Source organism: Bombus terrestris, chromosome 11 (genome assembly GCF_910591885.1).
Source record: "Bombus terrestris chromosome 11, iyBomTerr1.2, whole genome shotgun sequence".
Taxonomy (NCBI): domain Eukaryota; kingdom Metazoa; phylum Arthropoda; class Insecta; order Hymenoptera; family Apidae; genus Bombus; species Bombus terrestris.
In genome coordinates this window covers 3,094,237-3,120,199 of record NC_063279.1, presented here as the reverse complement: position 1 = coordinate 3,120,199, position 25,963 = coordinate 3,094,237, and the positions used below count along the sequence as shown (strand labels likewise).

At 36.1% G+C, this 25,963-nt stretch overlaps 1 protein-coding gene and 1 long non-coding RNA gene across 3 annotated transcripts in view; both read left to right on the top strand.

Moving 5' to 3' along the window:
- The window catches only part of LOC100645566, a 623,360-nt gene that overhangs the window by 201,202 nt on the left and 396,195 nt on the right, over positions 1 to 25,963 (top strand). The gene's annotated exons all lie outside the window — the stretch shown is intronic.
- The window catches only part of LOC125386033, a 132,755-nt gene that overhangs the window by 61,238 nt on the left and 45,554 nt on the right, over positions 1 to 25,963 (top strand). The window contains exon 2 of the long non-coding RNA XR_007225851.1: positions 16,443 to 16,548. This is a non-coding gene — a long non-coding RNA (uncharacterized LOC125386033). The remainder of the gene's footprint in view (positions 1 to 16,442; positions 16,549 to 25,963) is intronic.

The following is a 25,963-nucleotide window of genomic DNA, read 5'->3' as shown; positions in this document are numbered from 1 at the left end:
AATAGCTACGTTTCTGTAACTTTTGCTGCTTGTTTAACTTGAAACTATTGGCTCGTGGCGAACTATTATACAACTCGCAGTTCGCTCGTTGAATTGCAATTAACTTGAATGTAAAAATGCACATTAATGAGGTTACAGTTATAGTAAGTTATGGAATTTACTTCGTTCAGTTTGGCATATCAAACGCGATCTAGATATTTTGAAATAAATGAAAAATTAAAGATTATAATTAGACGGCGGATTTTTATGCATTTTTGCGAAATTTAAAGATACAGAAAGTGCACGTATTATGGACGATACGTAAAATATTGAAAGCGGTATATTCGTTATAATCTATAGTAGTTGAAGCGAATCTCTATTTAAGTTATATCATTTTGATTACGTGCAATAATATTAATCATGATATTTAAGACTCGATGAAGCTCATCAGAGAGTGCCACTTTATTGGAATTGTTCGAGTGGAAATAATATTTCGGACGTTATTAACAAATTAATGATTTCTATCTGTAATACAAATCTACGTTCCATATCAACCTCAATTGTTGAATTACTTCAATGTTATTAGTTATGACGCGTTCAATTACCTTCCAATATCTCTCTTCAGCTTTCCAGACATTAAGTTGCTCATAAATATTCAGCGATTCAAGAAATCGAGGTATTCAAACTCGGCTGCATCAGAAGCCATCGATAACGCAAAGTTGCTCCGTGAACTTTTAACTTTGATATGCATAGATTTATTGATCAATGACAATTTCCGATTTTCTTCGCGTTGTATACTTATACGACAATTACAATTCCTTCGGATTTCTTCATTTCAAAGGAAATAAAAGAACAGAAACGCGAATAGAATAATCTGAATAAATAAATAAATAAACAATTGACGAACAATTATCAAAACTTGTGACGAACAGAAAATGAAGTTAAGAAATATCTGCATAAATAATGCAAAATTAAAAAATAGTATGCATCGCAATCTTCGGATCGTTCGTTCGTCGGAACACGCATTAGTTCGTCCAAATGTTCGTTCGCTATAATTATCACCTAACCCTCCATAAACTCATTATAATTTTAAAAAGGAACAGCTGTCTGCGAGCAGCTCGTAAACGACGGTGACAATCGGAGATCTCGCGCGAATGGAAGGAAACAGTGACGCGGTGAGGATTTCCGGTTATCCGACACTGACGTCCACGTCAGCGGAAACCGATCGAACGATCGTAAAATGCATTGGGTCTTGGTTTTCAACGGGACTCCCAGTCGGATTGGTCGAGGCTCATTATTAAACCACTTGGTGGCGCGTGAAGAGTGGGGGAGGGTTCATCTTTGCGATGGAAATCGAGATCGTTCCCGTATGCAAACCACATTGAAACGTGTTGCCCGAGGAAATGGCCAGGATCGTGCTGCTTGGTACGCCTGGCGTCGTGTGCGACACATGTGTCGATTTCTCGACATGGTCTATGTATCAGGTCGGGCCTCGGCACGTGACCGATCACCGAAAAACGTGCATCCCCCGGACTTCGAACACCTCCACCGGTTTTCGGTTACGCCCGGAATTGTGAAATCGCTCGCTCGATGTCGATAGTGTGCCAGAAACGAGTTGTCAGGTAATTTTAATATCTTCGCGTTCGATAAATCTCTCTCGCGAAGTTCTTTCGTACGTTAAGATTTTGTTTGTCTTGTGTATGTATGATGGCTACGCTAATTAGTTCGGTATATTCGAGTCATTTGATGGAAAAATGGCGTGATTCAAAGAAGTCGATTATTAAAGGATAATGAAGGATAAAGCAAAAATTCTGCGACCATCCGAATGGACGATTCTCGCCTATTCCGCTATTCACCAAGAAACTAACGAAGATATACTTGCGTCACTTCTGCACAAACAGAATGAATGTCAGGCTTTCAAGATACGGCGTTGAAGCAAATAGGACAAAAATTGACTTACACCACTTTTGCATTAAACGACTCATTTAGTTTCGTTATCATTTGGCAGTACTTTTATATGGCTTCAAATATTTAATGCGTACCATAAAAATGAAACGTAGAAGCAGATAAAAGAAAAAAGCTTTTTCGAAAGTAATGTATGTACAAATACTTTTTATACTGTTTTATGTGTATATACGTGTACGTGGAATACTAAGGGATTTCAAACTTTAGATGTATAAATTAATTCGGAACATTGCTAGTAAAGCCACATTCCACGAAGTACGATATTATAATATTATATATCGTTATTTTGGATGCAGATTACCTTAAAGTCAATCTTCGTAACAATATCACGCGTATAACAGATACGTTTAATCTATCAAAGCTATAGCATAGACATCTCTCCTGTCCACTTGCTTGCTGCAGTAGAACGGTTCTATTATTCTATTAGCTGTCTCTAATTGCTCTGTATAATGTGTCCCATGTATAATTTGTATCTGTCAAACTTAGGTCTGAAACCGATGTGTTTAATTGTTAATTAAAATTTTATCGTATGGTAATCGAAGTATCGATAGTAGGAGTATCAATAAGAACGCTGTACGACTCATGAGTCGTCTTTGTTAAGATTTTCGAAACATTTTAACATCGCCATAATTCAATAGATCGCAAATTCCATGTATTAATTTTCATCAGAGGAAAAATGTTGGCAATCAAAGACTGAAATTTATATTTTGGTATTACAAGTATCATAAATAGGTATCTTGGAATATATTAAAATGACTTTCGTATTTTCTTCTACGTTTTCTTTAATATTACAGCAAAGATTGAAGTTCAGACTGTTCTGCTTGTAGAATGCGTCAGAGTAAAGGATCGTGTAGGGGAAGAAACGAGAAGTTGAAGGATACGCGTTTCATCCTGCCCGTGCTGGAGAGCTCATCAATAAAACCACTCGCATAGTAGAGTGTGCTTTAGACACTGGGATATTCGCTATTAGGGATGAAGGATCTACACGAAAGGATTGATGGTTAGACGAGAATTTGCGAGGACATAGAATTCGCATTTGCTAAATCTGCGATAACAATCACGAAATGATTGCCTCTTCAGCCTTGATTGACTTTAAACTTACGTTGCTCGTCGTGAGTGTTAACTAGAAACACTTGCTGTAATTTAACACGAATTAAACGCTTCTTGGCGCTTTCAAATTCTAATTATTTTATTCCGAATTTGATCTTTCATCCGTGTTACGTCGCGTGTGCGTTTCAAAAGTCTCGCAATTCAGAATAATTCACTTGTATGTTAGAAGAAATGGCGATTTTACCGGCTAAATTATAACGTAACGCATTAAATAAAGTAAAATTCGTTAAAATTGTCCGACAAATATAACGAATGAATGTGTCCTACTATTTATGCTCGACGATATAAATCGTCGTTTTCCTTCTATTTAATAATAAATTATTCTACTTTTCCGTCGGTTGTCAGGGTTATCACTAGCGCTAGAAGTTTATACATTTATTTCTTTCGAAAATCTGGCGACCAACTGTGCGAATTTGCGGTCATTAGCCACGAAGAAAGATCGATAGAGAAGAGGAGAGGTGATTTCAGGCATTTAGAGCCGAAAGAGAGGCCAGGAGGAAGATTAAGCCAGGAACGTGAAATCGAATCTTCCTCTGAGAGAGTTGTATGATATATTAAGGGTAATAAATTTTATCCAGCCTTCGCGGTATAATGATTTATTCGCCTGACTACGTGCACACATACAGTGCCGAACCCTTCTTATTGCATTCCATCGAATATCTTACGCGTAAATACCTTTACCTTATTGATAGAAATAACATAATTTCTGGCAAGTTCGATGCCACGAGGATTAAGGAAGAAACGTGTTTGTTATCGCACTGCAAATGTCTCTGTATTTGTAATAAATGTAAAAATACAACAGCGTGAAAAATATCGAACATAAAATACATTTTGTAACACTGAAAATAGGAATATTTAGCATGTTTTCTATCCAATATTATCGATGTGCCTAAAAATATTAATTTGCATAAACATCTGCGATCCAATAGTTATATTTGTTCCTTGTTGGTCGATGAATTTCATTGATTGTTACTGAAATTTATTAATTAAACGTGGACGACAAGTATAATACGATTACGAAGCCATCGAATATTTAGAGATAGTTTAAGGAAACGACAATGACGCAGGATTTTTTGAAATTAGCATTTTTTTTTTCCCTTAGAGTCTGTCGCTATCTCGTGTGGCCGGTACGTAGGGGTTGAGCTTTCTCCATTCTTGAAACATGCACTCGCCAATTGCTTCTTCTCTCCAGCGCCTGCATCTCGAGAAAATGCCAAATCAGGAAATTCGAGTGTCTACCCCAGCAACTTACCCAACTTCAAACATCGTTTCTATTATCAGTCTACAATAGAATTTCATCGAGTAGACATGCATTTCTTCTACGAGTCTTCTACGCGCCTATACTACTTTTTTTCGAACTATCCTATACGCTTTAAGTAGACTCAACTGCCGCAAATCGCCCTTCGAGGCAGTCGAGTAAAAGTTCGTACGCGTCGTCTCTCGTACTGCAACAGCGTTTAGTTTAAATATTCAGAAAGAAATTGAATGAACCGAGTGAACTAGCAAACGAATATTGAAAAGGGATTAGACGAATATCGCGCGTATTTCACGATAAATTTATTCGAATAAACAGAGACCATAAAAAGGTGTTACCACATAGAAAGTAAAAGGCGAGATGAATCGTACGAAACAGAAATTATTTTCGCAATACATAAATATTTTCACATACCCATGAAAAGTTTCTGAGCTAAAAGTAAAGAGAAAATCTTGACAAAGGAGTACAAAAACGATGACAAGAATCGCGTGGATTTCAGTGGCCGTTTAACTGGCAACGGTAATTATAGAGCGATCCATTCGATTCGCTGATTAACTTTCCATTTCATCGAGCAAAGCCGTGGCCAGTATTTTGGCCAGCAAAATGAAAGAATTCCTATTAAAATGAGAGCTGCGTCCCGACAATGAAAGATTTACACGATACGACGAACGATCTGCCTGTCCCTTTCAGAAAAATCCAACCCGAAGATGTGATTTCACGACGAATAATTGCCACTTCGTTTGAAATGAAAAGGAATAAAGCACTTTGCAGGATAATCTAATGCGATTATTGCGAGCTTCCAGAGAAAAGTAAGTCCGACCACTGCAGTCGTTCTTCTCTGCAACGCTGTTATATAGTAATTAGTCGTGTCCTGTTTGCAACAAAGACACACCGATCGTTACTTGGTAATCGTGAATTTCATAATCGCAATTTTTTTATGATAACAAACTAAATTTTCTGTTAGAAATAATAAAGAAATTTTTGTCTAGTAGCAGTTCTATTTTCATCGGTCAATTTTAAGCCACAACGATGACATTATACAATTCTCTTACTTATCATTTTATCGCTATAGACACCTCAACCAAGAAGCGTTTCAATTTATCAAACCACGTACTCTCATTCGAAAGGAAATTTGCATATCTTTATCAATAGACGTACACGGCCACTCAGCACATCAGCTTTTGCGATTCGTGACTAGCGTTAGAAATCAACGTTACATATCCAACGTAACGTAAAAATTATTCCACGTCAATGTGAAATAAAAATCCTAAATAACTGAAGTGGCTAAAAACATGATAAGTAGTTTCAAGAATCGATAATCAATTCCACGTACCACAATTGTCCATATATTTGTTTGTAGGGATAAATACGTATTTATTCGTTCTATCGAATACTTCAAAAATGTTTCTTTACTGGATCGTTTATAAAATTTCATAGATTTATCAGCTGTTTTCAGGAAACTGATATTTGTGAAAGTAATAAGTCGTTCGAATGGCATCGAAATCAAAGAATTAATAAAAATCGACTCGTTATTTCTTCAAAAAATTTCCTTTTTTAATCTGCTACGTGATACGAAGATCAAGAATTCAGCAAACATGGATTTATTATATTTTACCCTCGTGCAGTTTGATTATCATCGAGCTGGAAATTTATTATTGGAAATTTTTATGTATCTACGCGAAATTTAAGGATATAATTTATGCACGCAATTCGCGTAATGTATCAAGTTGCCGAAAAGTTTTTTTGGTTTTATAAGGAAATAATAGACGCGCAATGTTTTTTGTTTTATATTAGTTTGTTGAATTATACACGAACGTAATAATAGAAATATAACGAAATGGATCATACTTAATTCGATAAAATAATATAAAACAGAAATTGTTTTTCATCTATAATATTATCACCTTATAAAAGGAAAGAAACTTTTCGGACAACCTAATACAAATAAATATCCAAAGTAGAATATTTATTATAACAGGTGGGATCTCTATTTAGTTATATTTCAATTAAAAATATCAGTATGCATAGGAATACGCATTCCAAATATTATAAACTACGATGCTGTTTAGTGTACCATGTACGCGTTTCAAAGACAAATGCACCGAAACGCATAGACCTTTTTTTAGCGCGTGCCTCGTTGCAAAATTATTCAAAGTTTATGGGTTGACTGACGAAGTGTTATGGGGTTAGTGGAGTTAGAGCAACGGAACGAAGAAGAAACGCGAATTAATTCAGATAGAGTGGGCCGATATAGCGAGGCTGCTGGGATGACAGCGCGTGAGCCGGGACGGAAAGACCAGGTGGGTGAGCAGCCGAGTGGACTTCCGGTTCCGGCGGAGATAATAGCGCGTGTCTAGAATCTACTAGCGTACACGTTCCGGGGAGAACTTTACGTACACGTAGCAGTGTGTATCGTCGTTTGCAAATAGCCATATTTTGGACTAATTATTCCTTTCATCGGTGTATCGTCTAATTTCGCTTCGCCACATCTACCTTACCTTTGTTCGGTTCGCGCTCGATAAAACGAACGATGGGAAAAAACGATATCGTCGATCGATTATTTCTCAATCGCATCTTATGGGACGAAAGAGGAAGACGGGAAAAGGATTATTGGAAATTTTGTATATTAGACGATTCGAGGAACCGTATCTCTGAAAGATTTGGATCGTTTGTCGATACCAGAAAATAAATTCTGCGTTTGATGAAATAAATAATTTGTTGATTTTTATTACTGTTAATAGGACGATTTGGTCTCGTTTCAGCTTTCACACCGAACTTATCGAAGATATAATTTATTTTACGATTCTCGGAGAATGCGTATATGGGGTTTTTATAGTTATTAAATTGGTTTGTTAACTTCTAGGTATTTTAATCGTCTCTACAGAAGTTTCATTTTTATTGTGGAGATATAACTGTTTAAAATAACCGAGGAATCGTATATTTGAATGAATCTAGGAAACAATATAATCTCCAAGCTTGGTTGCTCAAAGAATTTTCATAACAGATTAATCGCCTTAAATTGCTAAATACTTTAACGTGTATACAGGAAACTCTAATTATTTCAAGGGGTAGAGAATTAAAACAATTTTTCATTTTTTCTACGATATTTTCCTATGGACGTATAGGGCTGGATACGTGTGTGTATGTTCATCAATCTCTAGATATAACATACAAAATGGAAAGTTAACGGCGTTCTAAACTAAAACGATAATAACCGTAAACAGCCGCCCCGTGATCTTGCTCGAACACACCGATCTACTTGAAAATTCATCAGGATGATCTATTACGCTCTCCGGTTTACCCAGAACCACGCCGATACACTTTTCCGGAAATTAGCGCTTGGCTAATTGATATTAAATTCCCGAGCGAGCTGCAGGATTATCGTCGTAACAGAAACGATTATTCGCGCTGAAGGGGGAGGTAGAGAACCGGTGGGAGGACGCTATAAATTCTTACGTGTAGCTAGCTACCGCGAAACGGAGCATTCCGCCGCAGACCGCATACCGAATTCCGCGATGTCTGCGATTTTGATGCAATTTAGGTATGTTGTTATATCGGTAGGTCGAAAACAGAGTCTGGTCCCGTGCGTTTTCCCGATCTTTCTTATGGTTAAACCGACCGTGACCGTCGCCGGTGAATATTTTCACCGAATAACTGACGTCGTCGAAGAAAAACGCGTCCACCAACCGCCATCGTCGAATTCCAGCGAGTAGCAAGCGAAGTCGCGAGCGGAACGCGTGCTCCGGACTCGTTGCTTTAAAATGAAAAGACAAGTATACGCGGAGCCTTTGTATTTGTGCTTGCGTTAGGTGTTATCTCTGGTTTCTGTGTTTGTGTTCCTGGCTAAGATGTATAAAATGATAGTGCAGCGAAGTTATGGCATCCGCTCGTTCTGCCATATGGTAGAACATATATATACAGACACCGGCGAAGGTCTTGGTCCAAGAAACTGCTTCGCTTTGTACGTAAACTATTTTTCTTTGGTCAAACCGTACAAGTATAATATAAAATAACATGTTCATTTGTTAATACGTAGAAAGAATATAATTCGCGAATATCGCTAAGCTATTATCGATAATCTATTAAATTGATAGCAGTGAAATATTTTATCTACAGCTGAAAATATCATTCGGATGATTTTATCAATTTTTCACATGAAATGGCTCGTTAGTCGGCAATTTTCTGCGCTTGCGTATATACGTAATTCGCGATGGTATTAATCGAAATGTATCAACGTGACACGCTTACATTTCTATCAACGGCGTGGAAATGACGGCGAAAAATTGATTTCGAATGAAATGCAAATGACTCTTAAAGCGTGGCCTATCAAACAGGAAATCGTTTATAAGAAATAAACGATCAATGGCCACGTCGCTTCATTGACGCGTTTACGTTCAATAAACCTATTTACGCGCCTATTGTTAAGCGTCGTGGCTATCGAACAATCTCTATTTAGACGGCCATGTTGTACGAATTTTAACGATCTTCGAGCGTATTCGATTATTTCGACGAAAAGCTATTGGCGACCCCGACCATTGTTAATCCCGTTTATTCGTTCCGCTTTCGTTTCGATAATTATTTCATTTGTTGTATCTGGAAATGATTCGATTATGGCGGCAACGTTAAACTACGACACGATTAAAACGTTCCAATGAAGATAATTCAATTTCGCCGATGGAGAGGCTAGAGAATGGTAATTGGCGTTTGACAGTTTCGAGCATGCTATAGGACTCGCGAGCGAGTTTTTAATTGTTCAGTGGAGGAGGACCGGTGGAGTGGCGATCATCGAACTCGAGAGGGTGGTATCGTCGAAAACGATCGAGAGGTATTTATAAAATTTCATAAACGTTGTTACCCGATCCGATTTATTCGTTGTCGTGATATTCGTGCTTGAATTATCACACCCGTGTTAATGTTTCGGTTAGAAAAATATACGATACTTTGGAAACGTGGTTTGAAGAGCGGCGATGAAAAATCCTTCGTTAAGCGACCTCATCGAACGAACAATTATTAAAAAATTCAGGATTAAAAATTGTTCCGTAGAAAGAGAGACAAGTTCGTTTATTAATATCGGTTCTCCTTTTCTTTTTTGTTATTCCACGGTATATCATAATATCAAACGATATTTCGCTGGTGGTACAAAATGCAACGGTTTTGATAGTTTGATAGAGTTGTTTCAGTTTTTCCCTGCCTCTCATTGAGAATTCTCGGCGTGTCACTGGTTTGTCATCGTCGTTCCAAGACAGGGGTTCCCACTTCTCCCGTCGTCACAACCTTCCCATTTTTCCCCGTAGAATTTCACGCGTTATCTCCGTTTTCTATTACGGTTCTATCTCAGAGGGGAACTGTCGCGTGAATCCATTGGAAAGAAGGCATTTAGAGTGCTTTGTGAATTCCGTATTCCGTAAAAAATTGAGTCGGAAATCAGTTTAGTTAAATATAGAATTCTTCCGCCCCTATTATCCTTTTCTACAAAATTGTCAAATATTACCATTTTAATATATCAATTTATTTTGCTTTCTCGAGTATATCATTTCCTTAAAATAATCTCAACCATCTTGGGATTTAATGATACACGGCTTTGCACGATTTAAATGAAATGTAATAATTTATAGCTCCAAAATTTCAAGTTTTTATTTTTTTCTTTTGTCTTTTAAAAATTTTCTGCTCGTCTTATCGATGAGCTCCACTAATGAGAATACTTTAATTTCCTTGAAAAATTCATCGACTAGGAACTTTCTTGCATTCTTACCTTTTCTACAAAATTTTCAAATGTTATCATTGTAATATATCAATTTATTTTTCTTCCTCCAGTATATCATTTCCTTAAAATAATCTCAACCATCTTGGGATTTAATGATACACGGCTTTGCACGATTTAAATGAAATGTAATAATTTATAGCTCCAAAATTTCAAGTTTTTATTTTTTTGTTTTGTCTCTTAAAAATGTTCTGCTCGTCTTATCGACGAACTCCACTCCTGAGAGTACTTTAATTTCCTTGAAAAATTCATCGACTAAGAACTTTCTTGCATTCCTATCTTTTCTCCTTAGCAGCAAGTACTTTCTTTTTACCGAAGAAGAATCACACGTCCTTGTCTGTCATCTTCAAAACTACCATCTTCTCCTCCTCGAACGAAGCTCGAAGGAAATAACCAATTTATTCAAGAAATTTTTCGCTTCAGAAGCTTCCTAATCAATAAAACCTGTACAACCGCTATCGCTGGAACTTTTTAATTACAACTTCACACTGATTCACGCGTATAATCTTTTCTCAGAAAATTTATGAATTATCTATCTTGAATTCTCTTTAGCATCGTGCTTCGTAGCACCGATGAAATATTCATAGAAAATGCATATATAGCGTTGTGTTTTTTTTTTTATTAAATAATCGCGTACTTACAGGAACTAATTCCCTTTTATTCTTATTATTTATTATTAATTCTTAATTCTATTATTATTCTATAATTATATTATTATCTTATATTATTATCTATAATAATTATATTATTATTCTTATTATTAATTCTTAATTCTACGAACTTTATATAGATTTTTTTTTAATTCGATATATTCGATTTACTTGATAATTATTGAAAAATGTAAACGTAAATCGTTAGATTTAATTAGAAATTTTACATTTGTATAGCTTAAAATGAAAGAAGGAAGAATATAGTAAAGTTCCATTTATTTCAATTGTTCAGGCGATTAACATTTCACGAAGTAGAAATTCATTGATTCCGAATTCATTGAATCCATTTTTTATGATTTTTCATACGGTAGAACTCTTCTTGTATGAACCCTTTCGAGGATGAATAATTTATAATAATAGGATCTCTGTAATACTTTCTACTATTTACGATGATGAGTCCAATTAGTGAACATTCGTGTTCAGAACTCTCTTTCACAATTGAACTAATATCGTTTACTAAACTTACAAGTCACAAATTGTACTAGTCAGATTTTTTACAACGACAGCAACAAGCGTAACGATAAATTAAATAAAACTTCATTTTATTTTATTTGAAAGTGGCTTTTTTAAAAATGGTATTTGTTGATTCTGCAAACTTGTTCGTCGTAAAATCTTGCCGATGCTTAGACTGCGGATGTTCATGGAATTAGGAAAAATTGAAAATCAGAAACCCAGTAATCATTGTAATATTCATTGAGTGAAACGAATCTCCCACATAAGTTCTATTCCTTTAGTCTGTTAATAAAATTATCCCAATTGTACAGCAGCATTTTGTTTATCTTGTTTCATAAAATTGCAAAATTATATATTATAATTATCCAAATTAAAATTACATGTAATTGCAACCAAGACTATGTGACGCACGATCTACTAAAACTTGTTAATTCGCTGACATAATTAGATAGGAAAAAATATGGTAAAAAGGTCTGTGTAGTTCACAAAAGCTTCTGTATTCGTAGTTTTACCATTGAAGAATGAAAACAAGGAGCTGCACGATTCGAAAAGGAAAAACAACCACCGAGATTCCATCAATTCTCCTCTGAAATTCTACCACCATCCAAACAATACAGTTTTCTATACTGAGGTACAGTTTGCGAACCTCTGTCGTGAAACGAAAGGCAGAGAGGTGCGTAGCGAGTACGATTCACAGTTGCACGAGCCCGTATCAGGCGAGCCACGTGCAAATTCGATGAACCGTTTGTTTCCGTATGAAGCACGCACTTTCTGCATATTCAATGAATGCGTTGCACGCGTGCAAACAGTTCTCGCTCTTTCCTCGTTTCGTGCCGAACCTCGATGCGTATTTTCAATCGTTTCGCTATTCGAGACACGTAGCGGCATTATCGACGACAGATCAACCCTCCTACCAACCTTCCTCGTTTTTCTCATTTCTTTCAGTTTCTATCGTTCTCTTCTATTGTCGTTGCTCTTAGTTTAATGGACGCGAGAAAGAGTTGGTTGGACGAACGACAAATTATCGTTAGAATCGAAGTCGGCCATACACATGTTTATCGTTAATTAAAGCTTCCAGCTTTTGTGACGGAATTACTATCGAGTCAATTTTGATAGATGGAACGTGATGATTAGACTGCGGATTTTGATGTATTTATAGGAAACTGAAAGAAAGAAAAATACATAGAACACGTGTAATACGTAGAAATATACAAAATACCGAAAAGACAGTGTTTGTTATGATATTTAATAGACGGAACAAATTTCTCGCTGAATTTTATAATCGTATACAATTAATCACTACGAATATGTGAATTGATCATCGGTCTTGTATTTTCGGACTTAACTAATCGCTTCAATTTTTCAACTTGAGTCATAGTAAAGTGCTTCTTTCTCGCCACCAAGTTACATGAAAATTGGAAAATCCATAAAGACGTGTCTATCTATTTCCTTTCATTCGTTTCGATTACTATATATGTCATATTTTCCGAAATTTTGCGCTCGATATGTCGAAAAAGATAATCAAACTTATCGGCTAGAAATATTTCGCTATCAGCATTCCCATCGTCCTTTTAATTAAATGGTAACTAGTAAGATACTATTTTTGAGAGGAAAAATTAGAGCAAGGGTATTCTCAATAAAGTCGGCGAACGACCGGGAAAATTTTCGTTCAGGGATTCCGTGACTTACACCGGAAATCGAACGTGACGTAAAAACTAGCGAGACAAGTTTCGTTTATCGCTGGACATTTAACGCAATGAGATGTCATTGAACGCGTATTTTCCGACGAAACTGGCAACGAGAACATTACGACGTTTATCTCGACGTCACACTTATCGTTTACGGCTAGTCACTAAACATTATCAATGAAATTTTATAGTATTAATCAATTCTTCCTCATAAAACAATAACAATTTCATGATACAACAGATGGAGACCAACTTCTCTTCCATTTGATACGAAATCTTTTTTTTTATAATTCCACGAAGATATGACAGACGGTACCGCTGAAGCGTATTTTGCATTATTTTCCGAACGTACGTTTGATTTTAATTAATTGAAAATTTGATGCCAAATATATTGCTACGTCAAACTAAGTGTTGTCTATAATATTTCACATTTAAGATCTGCACATATAGCTCTATGACTGTACAACATTTACAGTATCGTGCGTCTTCAGGTGTACGTCTAGCCATGGTCAAACGAGGATGCGAAACTTTCGAACTTCCCTTTCCTTCCAACAGCTTCTAATTACTTTGCGCAAGTTTCACTTCTCCCAGCTGTTGCCATGCCCTTTTTTCACCAGTTTCTCCTCTTTACCACGTTTGGAAAATCATTTTCTTTTCACTTTCTCTTCTTGAACTTTATTTTAAAGAAAGAAGAAATCCTGGCTCGAGACCATCGTCAAGTGTTCTACACCAGTCACCCAAAAAGAAAGAGAGAGAGAAAAGAGCTTAACGTTCATAAGTAAGAGTATTGAGATATAATCCTCTTTCTTTCTTTTTCACTGCCCACCTTACTTTTCCCTTTCCTCTTGACCGAATAAAAGCTTGGAAACCTGCCGTTTTCAGTTTGAACTCTCTCTCACACTCGTGTCACTTTCGCGCGCATTAAAACTTATCCTATTGCTGCGTCCACGAATTGAAGCTTTTTACGCGTGCAACAAGTGCACAGGAACGTCTATTAATAACGTCCAGGTTCGTTCAACCTGCATATAAAAGGTCGCAGGTCTATTCAAACTGTTTAATTTTTTGCGAGATTTTATGTGAAATTTTTATCGGTTTCATTCTGTTAGAATTTGACGATAAATGTGGAATAATGGATAAATTTTAGGATCAGGATTTTTGTATAATTTCATACGTTTGTTAATAGAATCAACGAAATGGAACCTGTATAGAAATTTATTTCCTCCATTAAATATTATAACAAATATTTCGTTTCGAGTATTTTTTATATTTTTACATATTGCGTATATTTTCTACATTTTTGTACCTTTAAATTTCCCATAAATGCGTGAAAGGCCATACTCTGAATCGGTCATGTTCTAGGTAGCATTCAAGTGTATTAGTAACTTCGTTCATTCAATTTCCATTTCGTTGAAATTGTATGATTGTCGACGCGATACCGATAGGATTTATTTAACATTTAACATGAGCGTACTTTCGTCATTAATAAGATGCATATGAATCGTAGAACATTTTTATCTGCTTCTCACTGATGGACGTTCTAACAGACATTTTTTTTCTTATATTATTTCTTGGCGTATATTAATTTTTACTTTGGATTTCAAGAATATAGTCTGCAATGGTAGAGTTGAATTTAAAACCTAGAATCGAATTTTGTTGTAGAATCTTATAATTTATTCCCCCGTTAAATCTTCGATTTTTCTAATTTTTCGAAATCGACGATCTTCGCAATATACGGAGATAAAACGCGCTCTGTGCTTTTTGAGCGAGAAAAACGTTTGGAATTGGATCAGAATGCAGGCATTGTGTGGTCTTTTTCTCAAAACCTGTACTACATCTTCATGCACGTTGTTGAAAAACGAACACCGCCGTTATAAGCTGTCGGAATTTTCTATTGGAAAATGGTTTGCGGTATCCGATACAGAATCGCAAAACAAGATTAGGAGTTTTAAAAATACCGTGAAATTAGCAAACTTGGATATCTTCCAACATCGTAGAGATTTAACGAAATTACATAATCTTTTGCAGTTTCGAATCTGATAACAAAATAACGAAAACATGAACATTATGTTATAATAACTCAGCGAGCCTCAGCGAGTATATTCGGACATTTTGAATTTTGTTCTTCCACTTAAATTTCTTCCTTTTATTCTCTCTTATCCCGAATTCCACGTTGAGATCCGATTCGATACTTGTTTCATTTTTACGTTCTCAAAAGTCATTGTCACAAAGACGCTATCCTTTGACGATGTCTTATTCAAGGATCGTGGAAGACAAAAAAAAGAAATAATAAAGAAAGGGAGAAGAGCGATCGATGTTATCCCGAAAATACGTCTATGAAAGAATTGTTGGCAGGAATGACTTTTCGGTACGCGAGACAACAATTCGTCGTATCACAATGCCGAAGACTTGAAAGAACGATGAAATTTCTGAAGAAAAGCAGATTGCTTGGTTCTCTTATCGGCTTTTACGGGAAAAGAAACAATGCTTTTTGATTACTCGTTTATTCATACTCTTCCGTTTTTCTTTCACATCCAGTTCCTTCGTTTTCAGCGCATAAAGTATAAAAGATTATCTTACACAACTTTCGATTAATTGTTTTCCATCTGGACATTCGATATTCTCTGTGCTGTATATAGATACGTCGTTTAAAGATATCGGATTTCAATATAGAATTTCTAGGTTGATAGTTCGCTTCTATCGATTGTTCGACGCAAGGAAATGGGTGTAGTAACCATTAAATAAGCGATCGAACGAGTTTTACTTGGGAAATTGGAATGAATGTCTTGAATTGAAAATATGCGGGGTAAAATGCGTTGAAATTGTAGAGTTTCAAATTGAATTTAAATATCCGAGACTTCGAGTTTCTTAATTCAAACGTCCGAAATTATTTCGAATGCTTTCGATCAAACGCCTAAGGATTTCCATGTTTTTAGGTTGAAACGATCGAGGTATCAAATTTCCCGATTGAAACATACGAAATTTCGAAAGTCTTTAGCCGAAGCGTGCGATTCTTTTAATTTTTAAGTCGAAACGTTCAAATTTTCAATTTTTCGAATTCGAACGGTAACAATTTTAATTTTCGAAAGTTGAAAATGAAAAATTTCCGCCGAGAGAATTTGCAATTCCCTAAAGAATTATTCGTTGCAAAAATCACAGAAGGTCGACATAATCCCATTTCCAAATATCCATTTTCCACAAAACTGGAATATCCCTTCAATCGATTCGATGACAAAACGTACGTACGTGTTCCGCAACGCAAATGAAAATTCCTTTTTTCAATTTCCATCGCGTTTCCGCAAACGTGAATCATCGAATACCCTATTTTTCCACCTCTTTCATCATTATTCTATATATTCCCTGTCGCGTTCTCTGTCTTTCATCAAAATTCCAACCCATTTTCCATTTAATGATACTCTTTGTTCATGTACGTACGCTGACTGTCAAAACGTTCCGTATTCCGATTTCGTATCGCGTTTCCACGGCACACGTTTAAAAGTTTTACGGATTATGATGTGTTTCAGGTACGTACACATATTGGAGCATCAGCTGTGTGACAAGCGTGGACTGACACGAACTGAATTTCCCACGTGGCCGTCAGACTCCGGTGCAATTTTATCACCATTCATCGTATGTATGACAATGTCATTGATACGCGACACGCAACATTGTTGTTTACGCGAAAAAATCGCAGTACAATGCGCACAATGAATATTACATAGATCATTCCATAGGTTTGAATCGTTCTGACAGCTTCGACGTTGTCACGCGCAGTTTTATTGCTTGTAACTGCTTTTATGAAGTTAAAAATACAATCTCGTAGAGTAGGCACACATCTGTAGGAATTATAATATAATATTAGATTTTGAAAATAAAAAGCGCAACGTACGTAGCGCAGGTCTTTATCAACTTGCAAGCTAATTTTTTATATGTACAGCTACATGTAGAAACCGAGAACTGATCGACTCCACCTTTTGTTCAATTTCATTATATAAATACACGATTAATTTGTAATTGGTGAGAAGCAAAACACTTCTGTTTGTAAGTTTCTTTCTTAGAAGAAGATGACTTGCGAATAATAGTAATTTTTTAAGTAAATTAAAAAACTAACGTTTGTAATATAACAAAATTATCCAAAATATTTGATTTTGGTCTTCGATATTATTCTACTACTTTTCGTATATTTCATAATTTTTCTGAATGAGTTAATCCGAAAGAAGAAGATATCTGTAGCGATACTAACGCGTAGAAAAAGCGAGAACAATCAACGGACTTAAATCATCGTAAATTGACAATCGGGACAAAGTGAACATCCTGTGTTTAAATAAATAAGTCGATAACAACTGAAGCAATTCGAGCCACGGAGAGACTTCTTGCGGACGAGTCACGCATGCCCCTTTTTTAATGTGTCTTGCAACGAGCGATTTCGAGGCAGACTACTGTGAACTATAACTTCCGGTTGGCCAAGTATTATCCAGGCTATCATCGCATGCAGCCAGGTGTAAAGGCACGGGCCATGGCGATCCGTTGGAACGAAGGAAACTGTTGCACCGAAGCAAAGAAAACTTCACAGTTCGGTGCATATTCAGTCCCCCTAGACACGTGCTGTACGCCATACGTTCCATCGCTTGATAGATGATGCTTTGACTTATAATCGATGACCTGCTTAACGCAACGCTGCCAACGGGACCGATTCAATAATCGTCCCTGCTCGATCAACGAACGCATCTGCTTGTCCATTATTAAACACCACTCGATAATACCATACACACGCTGCCTGGAAACTTTCACACCAGTTACATTATATATTTAAATTAACAATTGTGATTTAATATTTTTAATTGAAACATGCGACGAAATATGTAACTTTCTAGCGAAACTTCTCTGTTTCGTGTATATAGATATGTATTAGGTTGTCTGAAAAGTTTCTTTCGTTTCGTAAGGTGATAATTATTTCCTATTATTTCCTTATAAAACGTAATTTATAAAATAAGTATATAAAGATACAAAAATAAAAGGAACACTGTCTGTAACATTTTCATTCTGCTGTAGTTCTTAGTTTACCGAGTTCAGCAATGTTACATTGATGACATAGGCGTATACGTACATGTGCTTTCATCAAGAAGAAAGAAATTATTTAAAAAAAAAAAACTTTTTTGAAATATTTTCAAAAGCATAGTAATCATTTGCAACGTTAATATTCCCGTTGTTAACCAGAGACACGAGGTTCTTCATAGACAGTAATTTCCGGTCCTTCGCGTCTCTCGAATCACACGTTCGACCGAACTTGCGAGTTAGAGAAGCGTGGAATCGCGGTGAAATCGAGATCATTTCTGTGTCATTTTCGTTTGTTTCTTCTTATCGTGTGTCGCAACGGGGATCTACCGTGAAGGGAGAGTAATTTTACGACTGATAAGGAAAGGGTAATTCCTGAGAGGTGGGTTTGCAAGCCAGGCAATTTAGGCTCGTGAGTTTGAGAAAATGGGCCAAGTTTGCAGGAGAGGATTGTATTTTGTCTGTGGATGGTACAACTGGTAGTTCGAGTATGAGTGAATCTCACGCGGTATTCATATACTATTCTGCGTGTTACGAACAGCAATGGAACATTCGTTGCAAGGAAATTAATGCGCATCTTAGGAAATATTTTGAAAATTTTCCAAACACATCGAAGCGATGATAATAAGAATGCTATGACGAATTGAAACCTTTAGAAATTGTAGTATTTAAATTTAATAGCAAACTTGTTTCCCGAATTAAGATCATCGACGTGCAACACTTATTATCGATATTAGTATTAACACTTGAACTAACACACCAATTAAATTGACTGGTTTTACAATTTTATTTTAAAATTCCTACTTCACGTTATATTTTCTTCCGCAATAATGTAATGACTTTCGCAACGATAATTGAAAGAATAATATAATGAATTTTATTTTGTTCTTTATGTATTCAAACTGAAAATAATTTTGTATCAAGGTTACTTATACCGATACCAGTCAAAATGACTGGTACTTGTCAAAATATAAAAGGGTCTTGTAATCTGTTTATCGAACCCCAATTAACCAGTTTCCTCGTTTTCTACAACTCCCCACACGTTTTAAAAATTTTTACCACGTATCATTCGATACGATGATATCAGTTATCAGGAAAATTCCGGATCGATCGCTGGATCGCTAGATACTAACATTAGATATACCACAGCAGTCAAAATAACTGGTTCTACGATTTTATGAATACGTCAACCCTCGTTTAGGGGTCATTATCCCAGATGGATCAATAATAAACATAGAATTTCTTCTGTAAGAAAGCAATAAATCAATAAATATAAAAATATTCTATTATTATGTATTTTTTAAAGATCAGTCATTTTCCCTTGTTTTGATAGAAATAGCTTCGTGTTACTATCGGTAGTTCTAGTGTTAATCCAGCGTAAATCCTGTTCACGCTAAACCTGATTCATATATAATAATAGATTAAAACAACCAATAAAATAGAGACCCTCTTCACTGGCCAAAATTAAAATATTTACACTTATCGTGTTGGCAATAAGTGGTAATGGCAAAATCCGCAATCACTTAGGTGCCAAGCCAATAAAATTAACATACGGTGAAAAATTCTTCAGAAATTCGAAATTCAAAAAAACAGAAGTCGAAATGAACAAATCACTGATTGTATATTAATCACAAAAAATAGTTTCCTCGGAAACGTACTGTAATAAACACATTACCTGTTACACGGCCATTCATATTCTCACAACTCTCACCTTATCTTTCATCATAAGAAATTCATTAGCTGTTGAAGCTTCCAAGAAATGAAAGAACATATTTCCACCTATCCAACACGTTTTATCGAACAAGTGGCAGGGAAAAAATATATCGCGTTCATCGGTCGCCGTGCAACATGATTCGCGTGTCAGCCGTTCGACTACGACGACAAGTAATTCATCATCGAATGGGATATTCCATCCGGAAAGAAAATTACAGGTTTCGCTGATCGTGTCTAGCCAACTCGAACACTTTCCTATCCGACGTAGCATTTTTCTACAATATCGCTGTGTTCTTGCCAGGCCATCAATCCTTTTAATTATTATTGCACGAACGTAATACACGATTGAACAACCTTTGGTTTTTTAGTGCATTTAGATCAAATCGATGACGATAAAAATTGTTTGATTCGATGGATCGTTTGATTCGTTATATTGGAATAGATTGGAATAAAATCTATTTACCGAAGGGAGAACTTTGATAAAGAATAATCATAAAATATACGACAGAGTAAATTTTTACACGATCCCAGTTTTTATTGCTTATAATAGTCGTGTGTATTCTTATTAATTTTGGTAATTTGTCTTTTTCTAGAAGTTAAGCGTCAAGACTTGGACAATTACAAGTCGATACTTTCTTAAATTAGAATATATCCTACTTTTATTTCAGAAAATTTCCATCTTTCGGAAATTCATCGGAAAATTGATAAGCATTTACATTCGTTTATGGAATATCTGTAATGAGATTGAGAATATTTATATTGAGATTAGAGGAATATTTATAAGATTAGAGGGAAATACTACTAGCACGAAACAAAAGAAAACTGATCGGGAATCACAGGAATCCTAACAGCTAACGCTTTACGACTTCGGCATCGAGAATTTTTCTCTGATCTTTGCGAAGGTTATCTGTTTCCTGTTTTAGCGATGTCCGTTTTCCCAGGAACTCGCAGAGAAGTTAAGGAACTGATAGTAAAACGAAGAAAGAAAAAAAAGAAAGATTAGGGAAAGAGTCTCGCGTAAAAAGGCTACGTTAAAGGCTATGTTGACTGGACCTGGCGGTGGTCGGAAAGTTTGCTTTCGGCTCGATAATAAACTCGGCTGTTCTCGTTCAACTTCATTCCCGATAATTTAGCTGACCAAGTATCTGCGGTACTTAATTACACGTTGCCGAACTTGCCGGCGAACTTGAAGTAATTATCAAAAAGTTCAAGAGTACGAGCTGATAGCGTGGCCCACGATCGCCGCAAATCAATAAATTCTTCGACAGAATTTACGAACAACGTGGAACACGCCGGTATGATCAAGTTATTCGGATATTTTCTAGACGATCCTGTGCTCGATAATTGTCTGGCCGATGTCTTTCCAATGTCGGTCGTGTTTAATACAATTTTTATGCATATTGGCACAGTATCATCTAAAAAATGTCGATCATGCTGTTTTATTCATCGTCTTTCAATTTTTCCTTCGGAAATTTTCTTCCCCTTTCCTTTAAATTTCGATCTTTAGGAAATGAAGTAAGCAAAATTACTTTGATACTTTTGAACGAATTATAGGGTTGATGGCGATTAGCGAATTTTATTTTAAATTACACTTCGATCAGTTAAAATTTAATTGCTTTTTGATGCCGAAAAATGATCAGATATTATAAATTCCCAATTTAAAAACAACAAGCTTCGTCCCAATAAATTTTAATACGAAACACCACACAATTAAAAATGATAATAAAACGCTATTAAACGATAGAGAAATCGCGTTCACGTTATAGAAAATAAATATTAGAAAAGGGCCGAGGGAAGCTAAAAAATAAATATAATAAAGTATATTGCACTGCTTACGAAAGCAACGAGTAATCACAGACTCTCGACTCTCAACAATCTGAAAGAACGAAGGAAAGTCAAAGGATACGATCGCAGTTAATTGCGTTTCGTTCGTCGCGGAGTTAGTTTTCGAGAGGGATAAAATTTTACACAGAGAACCCTGCGCAAAGTTTCACGAACGTAATAAACATGGCGACGTTTAATAAACGATAGGTAAGGGAGGAGAAGAGCCGGAATTGAAATAGTTGCGGCTGGCAAGAAACACCGTTCGATAATTACGCTTCTCCTTTCGCGAAACTATTTACGCGAAGAATAGAATTCCGTGGCCGGTTGCAGCTTTGAAGTTTGCCGGCCAAGTCTCTTAGTTGGCGGCCAGGCGCAAAATCTCGAATCGGTCAACTGGTTAACAAAGTTGACGCATTAATCAGCACACGACATAATCGTTGCTCCGAGCCAACTTGCGCACCACATCAGAGTTAGTCGGTATAATTATCGTACGCCACCGCACGCCACCAATTAAAATTTATCCTTTGGGCGAGCTGAACAATTCCTCTGACTGTGGTGTTCCCGGTTCGTGAAGGATCTAATGAAAAATTATTCAAATCGCTAAGTAATTTTCCAACGGAGTAAAAAATAGAAAAAGAAAGGTATAATAAAACGTTAACTTGTTCCTCTCGTTTCGCTTTCTTTACTCAAATTAATTGAGTCATTTTTCTGGAGATTACCGAGCTGGTATAATTTTCCCTGTCGTTGTCGATGTTTATTAGCAGTAAACTTTATGTACGATATTGTAATACAATAGTACAATACATCTTGATTATTAAAACACAGATTGGTCTGTTTTATACAAAAGGCGATAAGTGATCCACGATGGAATTAAAAATGAAACAGAATTCCGTTTGTATCGAGTTTTAGCGATTTCACTTTTAAGAAGAATTTTCACTTTACGACTTTCGATAGATTTTATTCATTCATTGGATGCTATGTTTGTTCAATCCTTCGTTCTGTTTGATCATTCAAGTCCATCATCTTTATTCAAAAGTGTAAATTTTATGATCGAATATCTTCAGCTAGTCAATTTTGGCTGCCAAGCTTCATCTAGTTTCGGATATTTTCAGCAACTCGGAATTATTTATTCCTATTAAGTTCGATATAATTGTGAATTATATTCGCTGCTCAATCTTTTTTTTTATTATTATTAAAAACGTTCATACGAAGCTAATCAAATTTATCACGTCATTTACTTTATCGTTAACTGCTTTATTTAATAATTCAATACGACCGAGTACACTGCTCGAAAATCTCATTACTTAATCGATAATTTAACTTTTGCAATCTTTAAACGTTTTCACACCAGAAAATGTCAAGGGACGTTCACTTCCATTCCTCCAATCTTTACACGCTATTCATCGACAATCTCGCAATTCTTTTCATTTCTTCCAAGCCATTTCATCAACGTCACAGTTACAAATACACGTTTCGCCACCGAGTTGTTTCCCAGTTTTACACCGTTTTGCTTCCTAACTTTTCGTCCAGCTCCATTAGAACCGTCAATAAGAAAAATGCGATCCGACCAACTATTTTTAGCCCTTGCTTCGCGGTTCAAGGGACACCTTATGATTCGTCCAACACCTGTTAAAAGCTCGATTATTTCCTGTCGATGCGATTACCCTCGAAGAAAGGAATGACACCGCCTTGGGATCTCGAACGCCGGATCTACAGTTTGGCACAAAAATAAGCGGACAGATGGTAAGTAGTTAATGAAATTAATATTGCACAGTGTTAGACGCGCGAGTTTTGTCGTTATTAATATTTGTATAAAAATGATATAAGACAAACACTATTGAAACGCGTTGCCATTAAAATACCAAACATTTAAAAATACGAAATTAATTATTTTGGTACGTAAACGACTCCTTGTAGCAGCGCTATATCCTTGTAGATCGTAGATTATTCAGTAAACAATCGAAACATTTATAATATTATATTATAAACATTTATAATATTTACACTTGTACATGAACAAGCCGTATTTTTATTATATTTGAACGAGTCCATTTATTTTTCCCTCTGACTGTATTTCCGCCACGCAAAGAGCGCAAACTCTGTTACATTGTCGGGCTCTTTCGCTCTGTGACGTTTTAACTTTACGAGAAATTTTCTCTGCACGCGAGAGACTCGAGTTCTTCGTTACAAAATCTATGATACCATTTTAATTTGTAACGTAGCCTGTCGGTTCGAATATAATCGTGAATCCAACTTTACGACCCTATTAATTCAATTATATGGAATCTGAATGTTTATGGCGAGAGATTATTCTCGAATGGGTCTAGTCTGGTGAATCAGAAGCTGGAATTTCACTGAATCTTCTAGATCTCGGGCAAGCAAGTAGCAACGATAGAATGAACGTTTTCAGATTAATATGCGGATTCTTTCTGAAAATACTTCCGAGATTATCACAGGTTCTACAAGTTTGTCAGCGAATATTCTTTGGTCGTTTAGCGACGTTTCTCTGAAATCTATTAATTCTTCCCAATTATTCTATGCGTCGTCGTCAACTGCTTTAATTGGTCGATATCAAACGCGAGAAATTGCAATCTGGAAATTAAAGTGACCGCAGACAGACAGAAAATCTGAAAATGGAAAAACACGAAGTCTCTAGCTCCGACAATATAATGTCCACGCTGTGTCAACTTCGCTGATATTTCCATACAGAATTATCCGATCACGTAGCTTAGGCTACGTTACAACGACGCGTTCCGACAATGTTAAGGAAAAATCGAGTATCCTGTGATACGTATGGGAAAAGTTTTCAACGATTCATCACGCGGGGCATCGTTAAGTGCACGCGAAACGGTGGAATCGTTCGAGTAAATTGAACTCAAGGGGGTAGGAAGTAAAATGTCATTAAGGAGCGCGAGGAATAAGAGTATTCAGCGTCCTTCCATAAAACTCGACTCAACCTTCTCCTAATTCGTCCAGACCTGGCACAAATCATGTCCTTAATAGAAATTTAAACGGCGAGAGGGGCGCGAGCACGTTCTCGTCCAAACGTCGGACACGATCTTTCCGTGTAAATAATATTAATGGACTGTCACGATGAATCGTTGAATTTTCCACGTCCTTCCTTGTCGTTTCCTTTCTTTTATGAACGTTGGTCGTTGAACACAGGACCGTACGAACTTAGGAAAAAGTCGTTCACTGTACGATTAACTAATTTTGCGAATAAAACGAATGTAAACGAAGGAATAATTTTTCAAATATAGTGAACTTCCTTTCGATTAATTTCTATAGGATCGGATATTTAACTGGACGAATAAACTGATCAATTGATCTATATAAACGTAACCCAGGACCGGTTGATCTTCCGCTAAATTAATGTTATTTATAAATTGTAAATGAGATAAAAATACATACACAAATACGGAAGCTTGGATTCGCTACGTGTTTAGCAAAAATTTTAGAATTAAAAAAAAAAGTCGTCTTGAAATTTTGTGCTATCTTAGGAGGCCCGTTCGTCGAAAATCTGTCTGAATTAAAGGGGAAGAAAGCCACGAGTTGAGCGTGTAATTATCTCCGCTACGCGTACGATTGATTTGATATATTGTAATTAATTGAAATTTGATATATTGTAATTAATTGATCCGTAAATATTTACGTATTTATTCAGTGATCAAAAGATCTAAATTGTTCTTACATGTAAACGAATGTAAAGGATAAATTTAAAAATTTGCTACAAATACAGAACAACTAATTCTACATCTGACAATCCGATAAACCGCTTTTGAATTAAAAAGAAATTATTCTGCGCTAGAAGTCGCGTAACTTTTAAACGTTTTAATAACAACATGCAAGCACGGGATTACACCGTGTCAAATATTTTACTTTCGAACACAGACAGTAGTTCGCGTCAGAATAATCTTCACACATGTATATCTATGCAAAACATCGAATAATATTCCAAACAATACGCAGCGCGCGTTATAACGAGTTCGCACACTTCATATATCGTAACAATACCATTTCGTATTCACAGATCATCCCTACAAAAACAAAAAGAAAAAAGAAAGAAAAAAGGAAAAAAAGGGAAAGAGAAAGGAAAGAGGAGTAAAGGCAAAAGAAGAACGCATAATGCGAATCTGCGTTAGACATTATTATTACTTGCCAGAGGCAGCTAGAATTGCAAAATTTCCATAAAGATGCACAGAGGGATGTTCTTGGAGAACGCCATAGGTAGCATCCACCGAAAAAGTAGAGAAAACCGCGTACATTACGCACGGAGTAAGAAGTGGCGAGGCAAATTTTGCGTTTCTGCCGCAATTTCGCCCGAATGAAGTTAATAAATAGACGCGTTTGAAACGCACGCGACCCACCGACAAAGGAAATTAAAATTTCCGCGTTCGAATGCCTCGAAAGGATACGGCAGGTTCCTTCGTTTGCGTTTAAAACGCTCACGCGG